Below are 14,922 nucleotides of genomic sequence, written 5' to 3'. Positions count from 1 at the left end.
TAGTGAAGCTATCGTTGATAAAAACGAACATAAATACATTCATAAACTAGAGTGGGTTACTGATGGCCTTCAAGTGAAGAAATGGAAGTGGTTGGAACTGCTAAAATTCATACAAGCAATTGCTAGAGCGGAAGCATCATGGCTAAGAGGGTTCATCAGTCCTGCACGGTGTATTGGGTTTTGCCTTTATTCCTGACGGTTTGGTGGCAGAAGGAAAGTTACAATGTTCGGGATGTTTGACAATGATACCGAGATGGGGTTGGGTGACAAGTGGATCTTGGAAGGTAAGCATACATAATCCGCCTCGTGGATGATTGCTCGAGTCAACCAAAAACCCGTTTCTAGGATTTTATTTTCACATCTAATTGATATTGCTATACGTATTTGTAGATTGCAATGGACTGGCACGATAGATATCCTTTCACATATTCTTCATCAACTTCACCACGCCGAAGAAGCCTCTACAAGGATTTCAGCAGCCTATTTTCTCCTGCCCAACCTTTATCAAACCGCGCAGATTTTGTGATGACGGCGTAGTACATCTGCCGAAGCGAGTTCAACCGCGAGTTCCCCCCTCCCTCCCATCGCCCGAGTCTTTCCTTATCACGAGAAGATTCCCCTCTAAATCCCCGTCACACGCCTTCTCTCTCCCCCTTCAACCGGCCTCCGGTCTCCTCTCTTCCGATAATGTCTCCCTGAGCGACACTGCTCTGGCGATCCCTCGATGCCAGACCACAGCTCTCGGCCATAGTAGTGGCCACAGCTCTCTCGGCCGGCGAAGGGGGCGGCGCCGGCGGGGACAGCGGATCTGACGCCAGAGGACGCTGGAGTGGACGGACCATCGGGAGACGCCGGAGACGGACTAAGTGACCACACCGGGAAAGGGGTAAGAAGGGAGAATTTTGGGAGAGGGGGTGGGGAGGGAGTTCTTCCCCACGGCAACCATTCACTGATATCGTTGGAAGCATCTATTGTTATCGTTATCTATCAAAGCAATGCTTTGGAAACTACAAGCTTTTCCAGTGCTTTTAGAAATCTGTATACCATGAAATCTGACTAATTAGTAGAAATTGCTGCTGAACTCGTGGCAGATACCTGATATCCAAATAATAGTGTAGGCTGCTCGCCATTCAATTTTTGCATTTGTCTGATTTTTGTATTTTCAAAAAAGAAGCTAAAAATATTTAGCTATGCTTACGAATTTCATATTTTTTCTTGGCAAGACATACGTACTTATGTTATTCAATGGTTTTTAATTCTTGAAAATTGCTTATTCCGATGGATTTACTTATCTTTTCTCTTAATGAACGGATTGTAGAAGTTTCCCTTCGCGATATATTACAGCCAACTTAACTCAATCGACTCGATGTTTACAGGTGTTATTTAGCAGTTCAACATCTCCAAATACGCATAAGGCATAATATTAGCGCGATATATACAACATTAGACTGAGTGCATTAGCGAGGAGAGAAGCCGCATAAAAAAATCGTCTATTTTTGAAACAAGTAAATTTTATCGCCCATTCAAAATATAAAACAAGAAAGCAATAAAAAAACGAATTAATCATCGATAAATACAGGGAAATAAGGAATGAAATGATACAAATTGCAGAAGGAAGAAGACGGCGGCGAAGGTTTTTAATCCTTCCTTTAGGAATTGGAAATCACTTGCAATTAAACTAATACTCGATTTATTTTCGCGAGAAGAACGGATTTTTCGATATTTCCCTCAGCGTCCGTCGGAAATCTTGTCTTTTCTGTCGCTATATATCGAGAGGTTACCGTGGAATGACTTGAAGTGAAAGCATTCGTTCCATGGATAATATTTGTATTACACAACGCACGAATGAATGCGTATTGAATGAAAATGCGATCACCTCACGTTATCATAAGAAAATAATATTGACATGGGCCCTGTGGCATTATTATGGGATCGCAACAATTTACTTGAGCACAAATGCAACGGAAATAAATATGAATACTGAAAAAATAAAATGCAACGTAAATAATGAAAAGGAGAAAAAGGAAACATGAAAAAGGGTTACTAATTGTCCTTTCACTTAATTAAGTATTTTTCAGTAGCCCAGACTGGAGTAGATAGATACACAAGTCTGGCCCGCCCGAAAAATTAATGAACTAATAACGAGTCGATTCTTTCATTCACATTTTATGTTTTAGTGATATTCATTAATAGAATTGTCCCAATATAATCCTCAATATCTTCCTACATTATTCAAATGTCAGAATTTCATTTCTTAACCTTCATTTTCAAAGATGCTTATTCATTTTTTCTATGCTCTTCATTTGCTGGACTGTCAACTCATCATTACTCGGCTTTGTTTTATTTCTAATTCTATTCAAAACCTAAAAAACTATTACATATCTTTTTGGAAAATACCGACCGGTTACTATAAGCTTTACAATCGCAATCCTACTTAGGAATCTGATTGCCGTAAATCGTAATTAATATTAAATAACAAACCAATCTGGCTTTGAAATGAATTCTTCGGCAAACGTGTACGTGACTACGTGGAATTATGTCATACATTTGAGGTACAACCCGCTGGTAGCCTACACGTGGATAATATAATATATCACAAAGACAACCATGACAGCAACATGTTAACAATTGGAAACTGCGCATCAGGAAACAAAGTATTTCTTTGGGACAAATGATAGAGGGAATTCTCATTTGAAGGAGAATGACAGCCGCCGCACGCTTTTAATGGGCTTTAAAGTCCAACCAATGACACTCATGGATAACAGCAAGGTCAACCCAGCAAGCAAAGCTAGCGTACTAGGGCACTGATTAAGTGATACTCATTTAATTCACTTGCGATACAGAATCAGTTTATACTAATGAAAATATAATGTACTTTCCTTTTTATTCAATCCACGGATATACATACATGTGAATAAGATAGCTTATAATATTTGCTAAGATATATTTTAATTTTATAAAGAGCAAATAAAATAACTCAGACACAGGTTGATAACCTTTATTCTTATTCTTATCTATAACTTATTCAGAATGCTGAAGTATGAGTAGTAGGTTTCTTTTACTTCTAATTTTAGACGAGTACCTACCATTTTTGGCCAATATACAGGGCCTGTTCAATAAGTATCGGGACTGGTTCCAAATATCAAAATTTATTGCAGTTATAAAAATAATTACTTTATAATCTTCAAAATACATTCCTCCTGCACCGATACACTTAGTTCGGCGCGTCTGACACTCGTCAAAAGCCCGCTGGAAGTCGATTTCCGGAATACTGTTCAGAGCCTTTGTCGTCGCCGCTTAAACCACCTGATTGAGTCGAACCGATATCCTTTCAGCTCCCTTGTTATTGGTGGAAACAAGAAAAATTCAGGTGGAGCCAGGTCGGGGCTGTAGGGGGGGTGAGGCAACTTTACCACGCCGAATTTTTGCTAGCAGTTGCCGCACGACAATCGCACTGTGGCACGGCGCAGTGTCATGGTGAAGTTTCCAATTCTTGGCAATGGCTGATCGCACGCGCTTTACGCAATGTCGCACCAGCTTCGCGCACTTTCCTCGCCATTAGATCCTCTGTTACAATGGTGTGGACGGTTCCGACTGAAAGGCCGGTCTCCTCACTCTTAAGGGCGATGGTTAAACGCCTGTCATAGTCCAAAACGTATTTCACTTTGCCCACCTGAGCATCGGTTCGAGCGGCCGCCGGGCGTCCGACGGGGTGCTCGTCTTCGATGAGCTCCCGGCCTTCCTGAAACATTTTATGCCTCTCAAAAACTCTTGTGCGGCATTAGGCATCATCCCCATAAGCCTTTTTTATGATTTTAAGGGCCTCAGACGCGGATTTCCCGAAATTAACGCGAAACTAGTGTTGCTTGACAGTACGCTCCATGCTATCGCGACGACACCACAAACAATCACACATCACAACAATCTACCTGCTGTCTCAACTCATGCCCGTAGGCGACTGAACTAAAGTGCGCCTGAGTGGTGAGGGACCACTCTATCAAGCCGGCAAGTCGGACACCCAATCCACTGCACTGTTGAGGCTACAGTGAATCAGTCCTGATACTTATTCAACGGACCCTGTTTATTGTGCGCACAGTGTTCTTGTACAAAGGGTTAGAACGAATACCATTATCGGTAAATATATGTCATGTTTTAATTTTTAAGTATATTTTTCTTGCTTAAGGGTTTATAGAGCCGCATAAATTTTCAGGCCAGATCGTACCGGTACATTAGTAAATAATTTTTTACCAACATAATATTTCAAGCATTGGCCAAGTATACTCAAGATTAAAATTAAAAAGGTCATATTAATTCTTTTTCAATTTTACTCGCATTTTCCGTTCCTCTAATACGTATTCACCCACGCGTTGTGCAGAAATGTTTTGATGAATGAATGCCAAGGGGCGATCCCTTCCACGTCATCGGCTATCATCAGCTGATTAGGCAATATTTTCAAAATGATTCACTATTATGAAGTAGGTTAACAAGAGCAAAGTATTCAAATCACGACCAAATTTTTCTCCAATGGTCCAAATTACTTGAAAAATGGCTCAGTGAAGAAAAGAAATTTCAGGTAACATTTTTGACGATTTCGGTAATTAGCGGAAGGAAGACTTCAATAGTAAGCCTCGCACTTTGCTCAGCGTACAAACACAGAGCTGTTTTGAAGTCGCCATCATGGTAGATTTCCCTTCACCTATCGCGACAAATATCCCGGGTGTTTGCCTATTTGAGCAATATCCGGCTCGCGTATCTTCATATTGAAACCTTATCAGAGTCTAGGTCACTATGTCCCGCCGCCAGGCCTTTAATACTTACATTTACGACCGTGAATTTGAGAGTCTTCATTGTTTCTCTCTAAAATTTTATGGACCCCCAACTGTCTCAAAACATTGCTCAAACGAAAACGCCCGAAAATTAAATGGTATTCTCCTTTTTCACTGGAGCTCAACACTAGTCATGATTTTCAGATGCCCTCCAATTTAGTATTAGACGGTGCAGTCTCTCATGAGGTTAGAGTCACTTCTGGCGTTCCTCAGGGTAGTGTCATAGGCCCACTCCTATTCCTTCTTTATATAAACGACATTGGCGAAGTAGTACACAGTAAGTTACGATTATTTGCGGACGACGCTGTAGTTTACAGAGAAATCCGTTCCAGCAAAGATATAGATGAACTAACGAATGACCTTGTTGCTATCCAAGCTTGGTGCGATGCTTGACAGAACTAAATTTGAAAAAATGCGTCGTAATGAATTTCTGGAAGAAGAACAACTCCCTACAACGTTGCTATTTAATTCGGGGTACCCAATTAGAGACTGTTGAATCCGTGAAATATCTAGGAGTTAGACTCAATAATGATCTATCGTGGAATAAACATATTCGAGAAATAACCGGTCAAGCTAATCGTAGAATGGGTTTTGTTAAAAGAATATTAGGAAAGTGCGACGACAAAGTGAGAGAAATTAGCTACTTTTCCCTCGCTAGACCACATTTGGAATACGCTGCCAGTGTTTGGGACCCTCATGAAAAAGGCTTAATAACAGAGTTAGAACGCGTGCAAAGGAGAGCTGCCAGGCATGTGAAAGGTTGTTACGATAGTCTTGTTAGTGTAACTGACCTCTTAGATAAACTCGGATGGGAATCTCTGTCGGACCGTAGACTGAAAAATAGACTAAACCTTTTAGATAAATTCAAGAGCAGTGTCTTTTCTGATGAAGTTAACCATATCTTACGGACGCCAATATACTACGGAAGATCAGATCATATAAATAAAATAAGAGAGATTGTAGAACAGACAGATTCCGAATGTCATTTTTTCCACGATCAATAAGAGATTGTAACGGCAGCAATAGAACTCGTAGATAGATTGCATGACTTGTAGTGTAGCCTACTAACCTATGTAAAAATTAATGCATGTTTATTAATTCAATTATTATTTCTAACAGCATATAGTAGTATAGTTTGTTAGTATACGGGACGTTTTTTTAGACGGTGTGGTGTGCATGTGGGAGTCCAAATGCATGCTGGTGATTGATCACCCCCTGCCAAACACCCTAGAGGTGGCTCGCAGGGTATTATATAGATGTAGATTATCTAGCATGTTACACACGTTGTTAACAAGATAGTACAATGAGTCATAATGAGTCATACAAATTTTGAAAATGTTCAATTTTCAATACATTCCGTCTTTTTTGAACACATGAAGCAACATTCTTCAAACAGACTTGCTGGCACATTAAATGCAACCAGAAAATTACATCTGCATGAAAACTGAAACAGGGGTAGCCCGGGTATTTCGATGTCCATTGCTCTCTCTAAATGTACACCCTAATTTAAATAATTATATTCTTTGCGAAAACTTAGGAGTCATTAAAATACGGTACTATAAAGTAATTCCTGCATGAATTTTCGAATAAATAAATGTAAGACAATAAAAATTTCGATGGCCAAATCCCTTCGTGAAGTTCTGGAGATATTAATTGATTTTTTTAAAGTCAAATCAAGGTAGCGATACAAATATTTTGCCGTTTTGGACTTCATAAAAATTGTGACTGCTAAATTTGCCAAAAACAGGCAGCAAACAAAACACTCAAAGGTCATTCGGAAGTCATTCAACTGTTTCCTTGATTCCCTCGAAAAATTAAGCACTTCTATTCACTGAATTGTTAAACTTATCCAATCAACCAGCCTACTCACTTCATTCAAATTAATAGCGTTTGACTTACTTAGAACTCACTTAATTCCAAAAAGTTAAATACAGCAAAACAAACTAGTCCGCACTCGTAACTGGATTCTACTTCCTACCTTGAACAGACAAGTTCTAGAGAAAAATGAGAGGAACCTAAGATGAGGTTACTAGTTAAAACATTAAGTTTTAAGTCGATGAGGAAAAGGAGCACGTGCAGATATTTAATTCAGCGCAATCGGGGAAAACCCATTAATCTTGGGTCATCTTAATTCGCCCTTCGACACAGAAAATAGAGAAGTAATGCAACACTGAACTAAACGTGGGAGGTAAAGGCTATCAGGATGATAGGGATAAACAATATATTCAGCAGGAATGATAAATTTTCATGTAATCACACGATGTGAAAAATCGACCGATCGAAAGCTGCTTGCTTGGGCGAAAAAATATCTCCAGAGTTGGAGTGTGCGCGCGAGTATTTTATACAGCTAAGTTTCACGAGATTGCGGCAGCAGTATGTCCCACTCGGGGGGCGGAATTTGACCCGCTGGCCTTGGGGGTGTATTGCGCGAACTCTGCGTATGACAGAAAAAAATAAGAACCGCGTAACATCTGCACGGACGACCGAAGATGACAACTATGGAAGCAAGTCCTGAAAATTGAGTTAAGACATATATCGTCAATGAAAGCTCTTGCAATTAATGTTTCTATAGACCTATAAGCAATTAATCTCAAAATATAAAATTTTAAACGATTAGAAAACAATGGGCAATATCGCCCAAATTTCTTTTTACTACGGTCGTTTGTGATTGAATTTGAAGAAGGAAGAGACCCGCATATCTGGAGCTTAATGAAAGGATATGCATTCTGGTCAACCGAGGATGAGAAAAGTGATTCATTAGTTTCACATTTGTATGACAATGAAATTTCGATGACCTAGAATATTCATGGTCATCGAAATTTACGCAGAATAATTATAACACACAGCACTGCAAAATAATAAAATCCCTTCGCATAGTTAAGGATATTTACATTGATAAACTATATCTTTTATGGTTAAATCTACGTGGGTAGCGATAAAAATATTTTGCAGTTTTGAACTTCCAGAAAAGTTTTACCTGCTAAAGGCACCTAAAACAGGTTGGCACCCAAGTAATCAATGGTAAAAATTAGGAAAACTTCGAATAAACTGAATTGATTCTGGCATGGCTTCGTGGAACTGCATTCTTAGTGAATGGAAAAGAAAGAGACTTACTATGTTCCACGCATTATCTTGTAACTTATATTTTTTATATATTCACTAGCCATTTCCGACCCATTACTAACGTTTCGAGATACTTGCGACGAGCAATCGACGGTCTTATCATTTTGTAGATAAGTTGATGACGTCAATAGTGGATGGAGAACGGGGCGCCCCTTCTCCGTTACTCCTCGGCCTTGAGCATGGTTTGCTATTGTTTACACGCTCGCGAAGGATTCCTTCCTTCAAAGATAGGTTCTCGCTGTACGAGTAAATGAACAAGAACCAGAAAATGACGTCGCAAAGCCATGAAAAGTGGGCGTTACCTTTATTACTTTGGGAATCGGATTGGTGTGGTGGTTACAGTTTTGGCTTCCCTCGCCGTGGGTTTGGGTTCAAATTTCGGCGGTTGCACAGAAATTACATTGACTGAAGAAAGATATCGTGCTTTCCCGGCGAATGGACTAAGTGAATAGTTCTCGGGATCGTCACCGGGTCAGCAACTCCATGTCTGCCGACGTTTCGATGTCCGACTCGGTCATCGTCCCCAGGGCTGTGAGTGTCGAGTGACGGCGTCTCATTATGTCTTCGCGCCGAAGGCGCGTATATTATGCTGTCCCGGTGAGCCAAATTCACCCTAACCAGCCAGTTCACAATATAATTGATTTTTTGCGCCATTGTATATGTTGTATGTGTAGTGTGTTGTTTGTGAGAGCAGAAACTTAAAGGCTAAAATAGATTTTTAATAAGACTAATTCATTTTTTTTAATGATGTGGAACATATATTTTTATTTTTTTAAAGTGTTTTTTATTCATTTTCTTAATAGTTTTTTCCCCAATTTTTACTTTATATATCCTTTTTTATAATATTTTATTTTATTATTATTTTTTTAAAAGGAATTTTGTGATCTCTTTTTCTTTTATTTTTTTATTTAATGCAAGTAGTAATTATTTTTTATTAAAGAAAATAAACAAACAATTTTTAAGTCCTAAATGCATTGGAAAAAATTCCCTAATCCTACAATAGTGTCGAGTGAGAATTTTGACTTCCTTGTATGCAGTCACTCTGGTGGTCAGGTGACTGCTGATTGGCTGTCGTCAGCGGCATGCTCTGATTGGCTGGCGTGATGGTTTTGCCTAGCCTTTTGGATAGTCTTGAGCACAAGTTTCCAAGTGCTGCTCAATACATATCCGGAATCTCTGTTGACAGTATTCTTGGCCAGTCTAATTTCAATAGACTCTTTGATGAGTCGATCCCAAAAGCCATTGGATCGGCAGAGCATCTTGGTGTCGTCAAACTTAACAGTATTTCTGCATTCCATCCAATGCTCTGCGATGGCTGACTTTCGGGCTGTCCTAGGCGCCTATCCAAAAGGCTAGGCAAAACCATCACGCCAGCCAATCAGAGCATGCCGCTGACGGCAGCCAAACAGCAGTCACCTGACCACCAGAGTGACTGCATATAAGCAAGTCAAAATTCTCACTCGGCACTCACAGCCCTGAGGACGATAACCGAGTCGGACATCGAAACGTCGGCAGTTATAAAGTTCCTGACCCGGTGGCGATCCCGAGAACTATTCACTAAATTACATTGACTGCTAGAATGAAGTGTGGAGGACATTTCAACAGCAAGACTCCGTCCGACGGATGGAACGTTAAGCAGTGACCCCCTTGTCGCCTTAATTTAAAAGTCGACGCCGGGTTTCACTCCAGCCTTCCTTACCTACCCTTCCTTCATGGCGCAAGTGACCTCAGCTTTCGATCCTCCAAGTATCATTTTATACTTTAGCATATTCTTGATTTTTAAACAAATACGAAAAGAAATGATTCAAGGGATCGATGTTAAGGGAACATTTAATCGGATTTTATCTCAAAGAAGAGAGAATGAAAATATTTTTCATTCGCCACCGTCATTTTTTTTGTCTCCCCACTCCTGGCATCACTTAGCCTATCAGTAATATAGGCAAGGTATGGCATTATAAAACCTGAAATTTTCCTTATACCAGCTTAAGTTCTAAAAAGTAATACGTCAAGAAAAATGCATTGCCGAGCAGTAGTGATGGATCTTCTGGAAACACGTCACTTTCCACACGCAGTATGTAATGGTGAAAATACAAATGAAATTTAAATAACATTTATTCATTTCACTTAATAATAACTTGCGTGAAAATTCCCCGAAGAATCCCACGTTATTTAAGATACAATATTTATGTTCTTACTGAAAAAAAACGTTTCCACGGCAGACCGTGGAAACCTATGGATTGTTCCCCGGTGTAATGGTATATTCCGTCTCATGCTAAGCGACTACAGTGCAAGGGCGTCAGTTCATTCCCTTTGCCCATGCGATCTGTTTTTGACTTTAGTGAATACAACGAAGGTAGCTGAAAAGGCTTGAGGGATGTGGACAAAGAGTTTCTTGGGCCCGGGGAACGTTGTGTACTCTCCAAAAGTTTCCTTAAACCGCAGAAAACTTTTGTCAATTCTTTGATGTTCTCCCTCATGCATGCGGAACATTCTCATTTTCTGAAAAACAGTGTAGCACGCACGTAAAGCAAGAGGGATGAGGGACCTTGAAACTCATCGCTAACCCTATAACGGCCTTTTCCCCTGACGTAAGGGATAGCGGGGTAATACCGTACACTTAAGAATTTTTATTTTATATCATTCGATCGAAACCCTCAACTAAAGAGGTAACCATATTATTTAGAAGGAAATTCGATTTCCCACAAATTATTTGCTTGATATTTGAAGCATCGGTGCAAAAAGATTGAACGCTGAATCAAAATGCTATAATAAATTGTCGCGGGGCGATTAAAATTTTATAATTTTCGTTACTTTATTAGCTTCTGTATCCTTATAAAGGAGTAAATGGAGTGTGTATACAGATGTATGCCTACAAGTCCCAAACTTAAGAGAAGTTTGAGTTGTATTTATCGTAAAGCATGCACTCCCTTCTGTAAAAACGCCCCTTTCCATACTCCCCAGACCCAGGTCATGATCCCCCCACCCTCAAAATTTGATGCTGAATCCGTCCTTGGTCAAGACCGCATTATTCTATTGTGAAGGACTACAGCACCAAAACGTTAATGAAAGAAAGAGGTAAACCTATTGAAGTGAAGGAAAGAAGGGATCGGGTTGGTGTGGTGGCTAGAGTGTTGGCTTCCCACCCGATGGGCTCGGGTTCAAATCCCGGCGGATGCAGAGAATTTTCTGAGACTGCCCGATCCCTGCTTGAATGTTGTGTGGAGGACATTTCAAGCGCAACACTCCGTCCGTCGGATAGGACGTTAAGCCGTGGTCCCCTCGGCGCCTTTGACGCCGGGTTTCTCTCCAACCTTCCTCACCTACTCTTCCCTCATGGCGCGAATGACCTCAGCTTTCAATCGCCTCCTCCAAACCATACCATGTATACGTGAAGGAAAGAGATATAGTGCGTGCTCGATTGGGCTGCAAAATGCGTTTATCAAACGGACGATATGTCGCGAACCAAAGCGAACACGTGTATTTCAGTTTACATTGCCACTTCCACTGTCGCGGCTTGCTTTTCCCCCCACTTCATCCGCATGCCCTTTACAGCCCTTTTTTATTTCACTTTCATTGAGAAAAGAGGATTATATTTGGCGGAACAGGCGATTCTCGCCATAAATCTTAATTCCAGTGACGCGTAGGGATCGAAAATCAATATCCGAAGGAACTTTTAAAAATCGGGCTTCCTAAAGGACGCCGAATCTATGGACAATTTCGTCTCTTTTATGCACCTATCATCCCTTACCTCTATTCCTACGATCGCATGACGACCCATTATTGCTGAGAGAACCACTTTTTTTTTCAACAAGCAGTTGAATAGCTGCGTGATGATATTAAGATTCCTTCGAATAAACGAGTTTTTACCTCAATTTCAGCAGAAATATGCTAGAAACTGAAATGGTGAAGCAGAGACGGACCAATCTTTAATTAAAAAAAAATAAATGTTATGAAATTGATGGTTGGAGGCGTGAATTGGTGAAATTGCTTCATTTTAAATTAAAAAACAAAACTTTTGTACATTTCACATGTGATTTTACTAACGACCAGTTTCGTTGTTTAGCGACATCGTCAGGTTCTAATACAGGGAGGGTATGTGTATACAGAGTACCCTTAATTATGTATGTAATATCAATACTATTACAAATCTCATTATGAAATTTACAAAGTTTTTTTTTTATTTTCAATGAAATTTATGCTATAAAAACCTCGTATCAGTTCTTTTTTCTCAAAGAATTTTTTCCTGTACATACTTGAGTTTTATATTCCTGTAAAAAGAAAAAAAATATTTTTATTTCCTCTTCTTTAAGATAACATCCGATTGAACTTTTCTTTAAAATTGATTCCCGATTGGCAATGAATTGAAAAAGAGCGATCTGAAACTATTTTACTCGTATGAAATCGTTTCCGGCTTAATTTTGTGGAATAATGATATATCCATGATTAAAGCTCAAATGGTAATATCCACACTAATTTATTTATCACTTAACCGACCATGGTTTCGACACTTGGTGTCATTTTCAAGGTATAATTTGTTTCCTTGAAAATGACACCAAGTGTCGAAAACATGGTCGGTTAAGTGATAAATAAAATAGTGTGGATATTACCATTTGTGCTTTAAACATGAATATTTTACTTCGCTTCGTGGAAAAATCAGTGTTCGAAGCTTGAGTCCATAGCCAACGATTCCTATTGTATTGAAAGTCAAACTCTGCCACAACTTCGACACTATCGAATCAAGACCTCAGTCGATTCGTTCCCTCTTCGCCGGTCCTGTCCCCATGCACGATGATTCGAGGCACGTTGAACATTCTTCAAGAATAAAACCGTCATTTGGAGCTAGCCTGGATACCAGAATGTTTCGTTTTGTCTGAAAGCTCCAATCTTGGGTTCAAATCCCAAGTGTCTAGTGAATGCCAGTTTATCGTCGCGTGAGTAAATACTTTTGGCATTCCATTTATTATCTACATTGATAAATATATTATTTTAAGATTCCTGATTTGAAATCACATCATTTGAGTGGCATGATTGGTATCTTATGCATCAAAATCATTTTTAAAACACAAGCAGCCAACTAAAGATAAAAAAACTAGAATGCAAGTCATCTAATCCTCAGACAATGGGTAGATTATTTTACGCATTTAAGCGCGTATCGATATGATCAGTGTCTGATTAATTCAAGGAAAATGAAATGTCGTGAAGCAGAAAACGGAAGGCAGCATTAAAGGCGAGTTAAGAGCTTAACATCATTCGAATAAGCTCTAATTTGTTGCATAGTAATCGTTTAGGATCAACGAGCGTTGGAATGTATCCTATTGAAATGAAACGCAAGTACATTTAGTGAACTAATTAAATAGTGACAAAATGTGTTTCAGCCAATGATTAGGAAAGACCGCGAGGAAATAAAACAATGGTTTATCTTTTGAAACATAAAAATTTGCCAATATTTAATGGAAAACCAACGCGTACAAGATAGGCATGAGTACTATTGTCATAGTACTGCATCATATACACCATCATTATTCATGCACACCAGTAATAACTGTTTTTACCGATAGCGACAGTGATACGGACGATGTGGTCCTTTATTAAGCTTATTATGAAATGACGTAATCATATTTATTGTAGGTATATTACGTGGATAAGATATGCCAAGCGCTCGACGAGAATTGCTTTTCCCTTTAATGGAGCAACAAGTATTTCCTCTAATAAAAAGAGGAAAAGAACAGGTGAACGTGTTATGCCTGAAACATTTTATGACAGCTACGTAACAATGATCGAGGCGATTGTTGAGACTAATTCATAAGTGAAATATTAATGTTATTGTGTAAATTATTTGTGCGTTTTTCAAGTATCTAACATCTCGGGTACAGCCGATGTTTCCACGGGAGGAATGTATCGATTTCAAAACTGGCATAAATATTTTTTTTTTCCGATTCCGTATCTAAAGCCTAGGACTTAGCGAATATTTTACGGTAGTTTTGCGGAAAGGGAAAACGGAGGCTTTCCTTGAAAGATCTGAGCTTAAAATTCTATTGAGGTATTTGTTGGAGCCACTTACGAATTCATTACGATATCACTTTCTCATCTTTAGATTTTACAAAAATGATAAATACTTAGGATATAAATGTATCTTAAGTATATAAGTAACGCATTACCGAGAAATATTGATTATTCAACGTTACCCCTCATCATTGATTAGCTGATAGGAAATTTTTTTGGAGAAACGCATCAAATGCGTTTGTGCGTAACACGCAATCCTAAAGCAGCAACTAAGAACACATTGAGGAAGGATGAAATGCATAGCTTAAGTTTAAAATGAAAGTGAATAGAATCCGAACAAATTTTGAACCAAACCTGAGCAAATATTAGGAAAGTGTTGACATTGCAATTTAATACTTCAGCTGTCTCTATAAGAACATGTACATTGTTGTTTTTTTGCTTCTGATTTAATTGACTAAATAAAATGAAAAGTTCAATACTTGAAACTGTGAGAATTTTTTTGATCCTGCAGTCCATTAAATCTACAAAAAGTTTAAGTGAATGACATTCAAATTTAAAAGATTCGTTCCGAAGACAAATGTGAATATTGATAAAATAGAAATACTGAAATAAAGTTATAAATGCCAAATAGCAACAAAAGGACAAGACAATTCTTTTGTGGAGCTTAAATGAACTGCGGTTTAAAAATGAACCTAAAAATCACATACCTAGATTTGAAAAGTCTTCTTAACTTGAAGTCGACGCCACAGCTGATTCAACTTCTAGTTCAAAATTTAAGATAGGGGTTCAGCGTCATTGATGAAAATATGGCTAATATTAAAAAGATATATGACAAATAAAAAGTTATATCATAAATAAAAAGTTAAAACAAAACATACCGTATGACGGCTAAAAAAAAACTTTCGACCATTTCGTTATTTATGATCGCAGCACTTCGTGTTTTATATCACTCTTCTTAACTTTTTCAGTA

At 38.8% G+C, this 14,922-nt stretch overlaps 1 protein-coding gene across 1 annotated transcript in view; it reads left to right on the top strand.

Moving 5' to 3' along the window:
• The first annotated feature begins 673 nt into the window (after positions 1–673).
• Positions 674–14,922, top strand: part of LOC124156216 — a 61,626-nt gene continuing 47,377 nt past the window's right edge. The window contains exon 1 of the mRNA XM_046530613.1: positions 674–886. The gene's annotated coding sequence lies outside the window, so the exon portion shown is untranslated. The remainder of the gene's footprint in view (positions 887–14,922) is intronic.

Source organism: Ischnura elegans, chromosome 3 (genome assembly GCF_921293095.1).
Source record: "Ischnura elegans chromosome 3, ioIscEleg1.1, whole genome shotgun sequence".
NCBI classification, from domain to species: Eukaryota; Metazoa; Arthropoda; class Insecta; order Odonata; family Coenagrionidae; genus Ischnura; species Ischnura elegans.
This window is presented reverse-complemented; position numbering and strand designations above follow the sequence as displayed.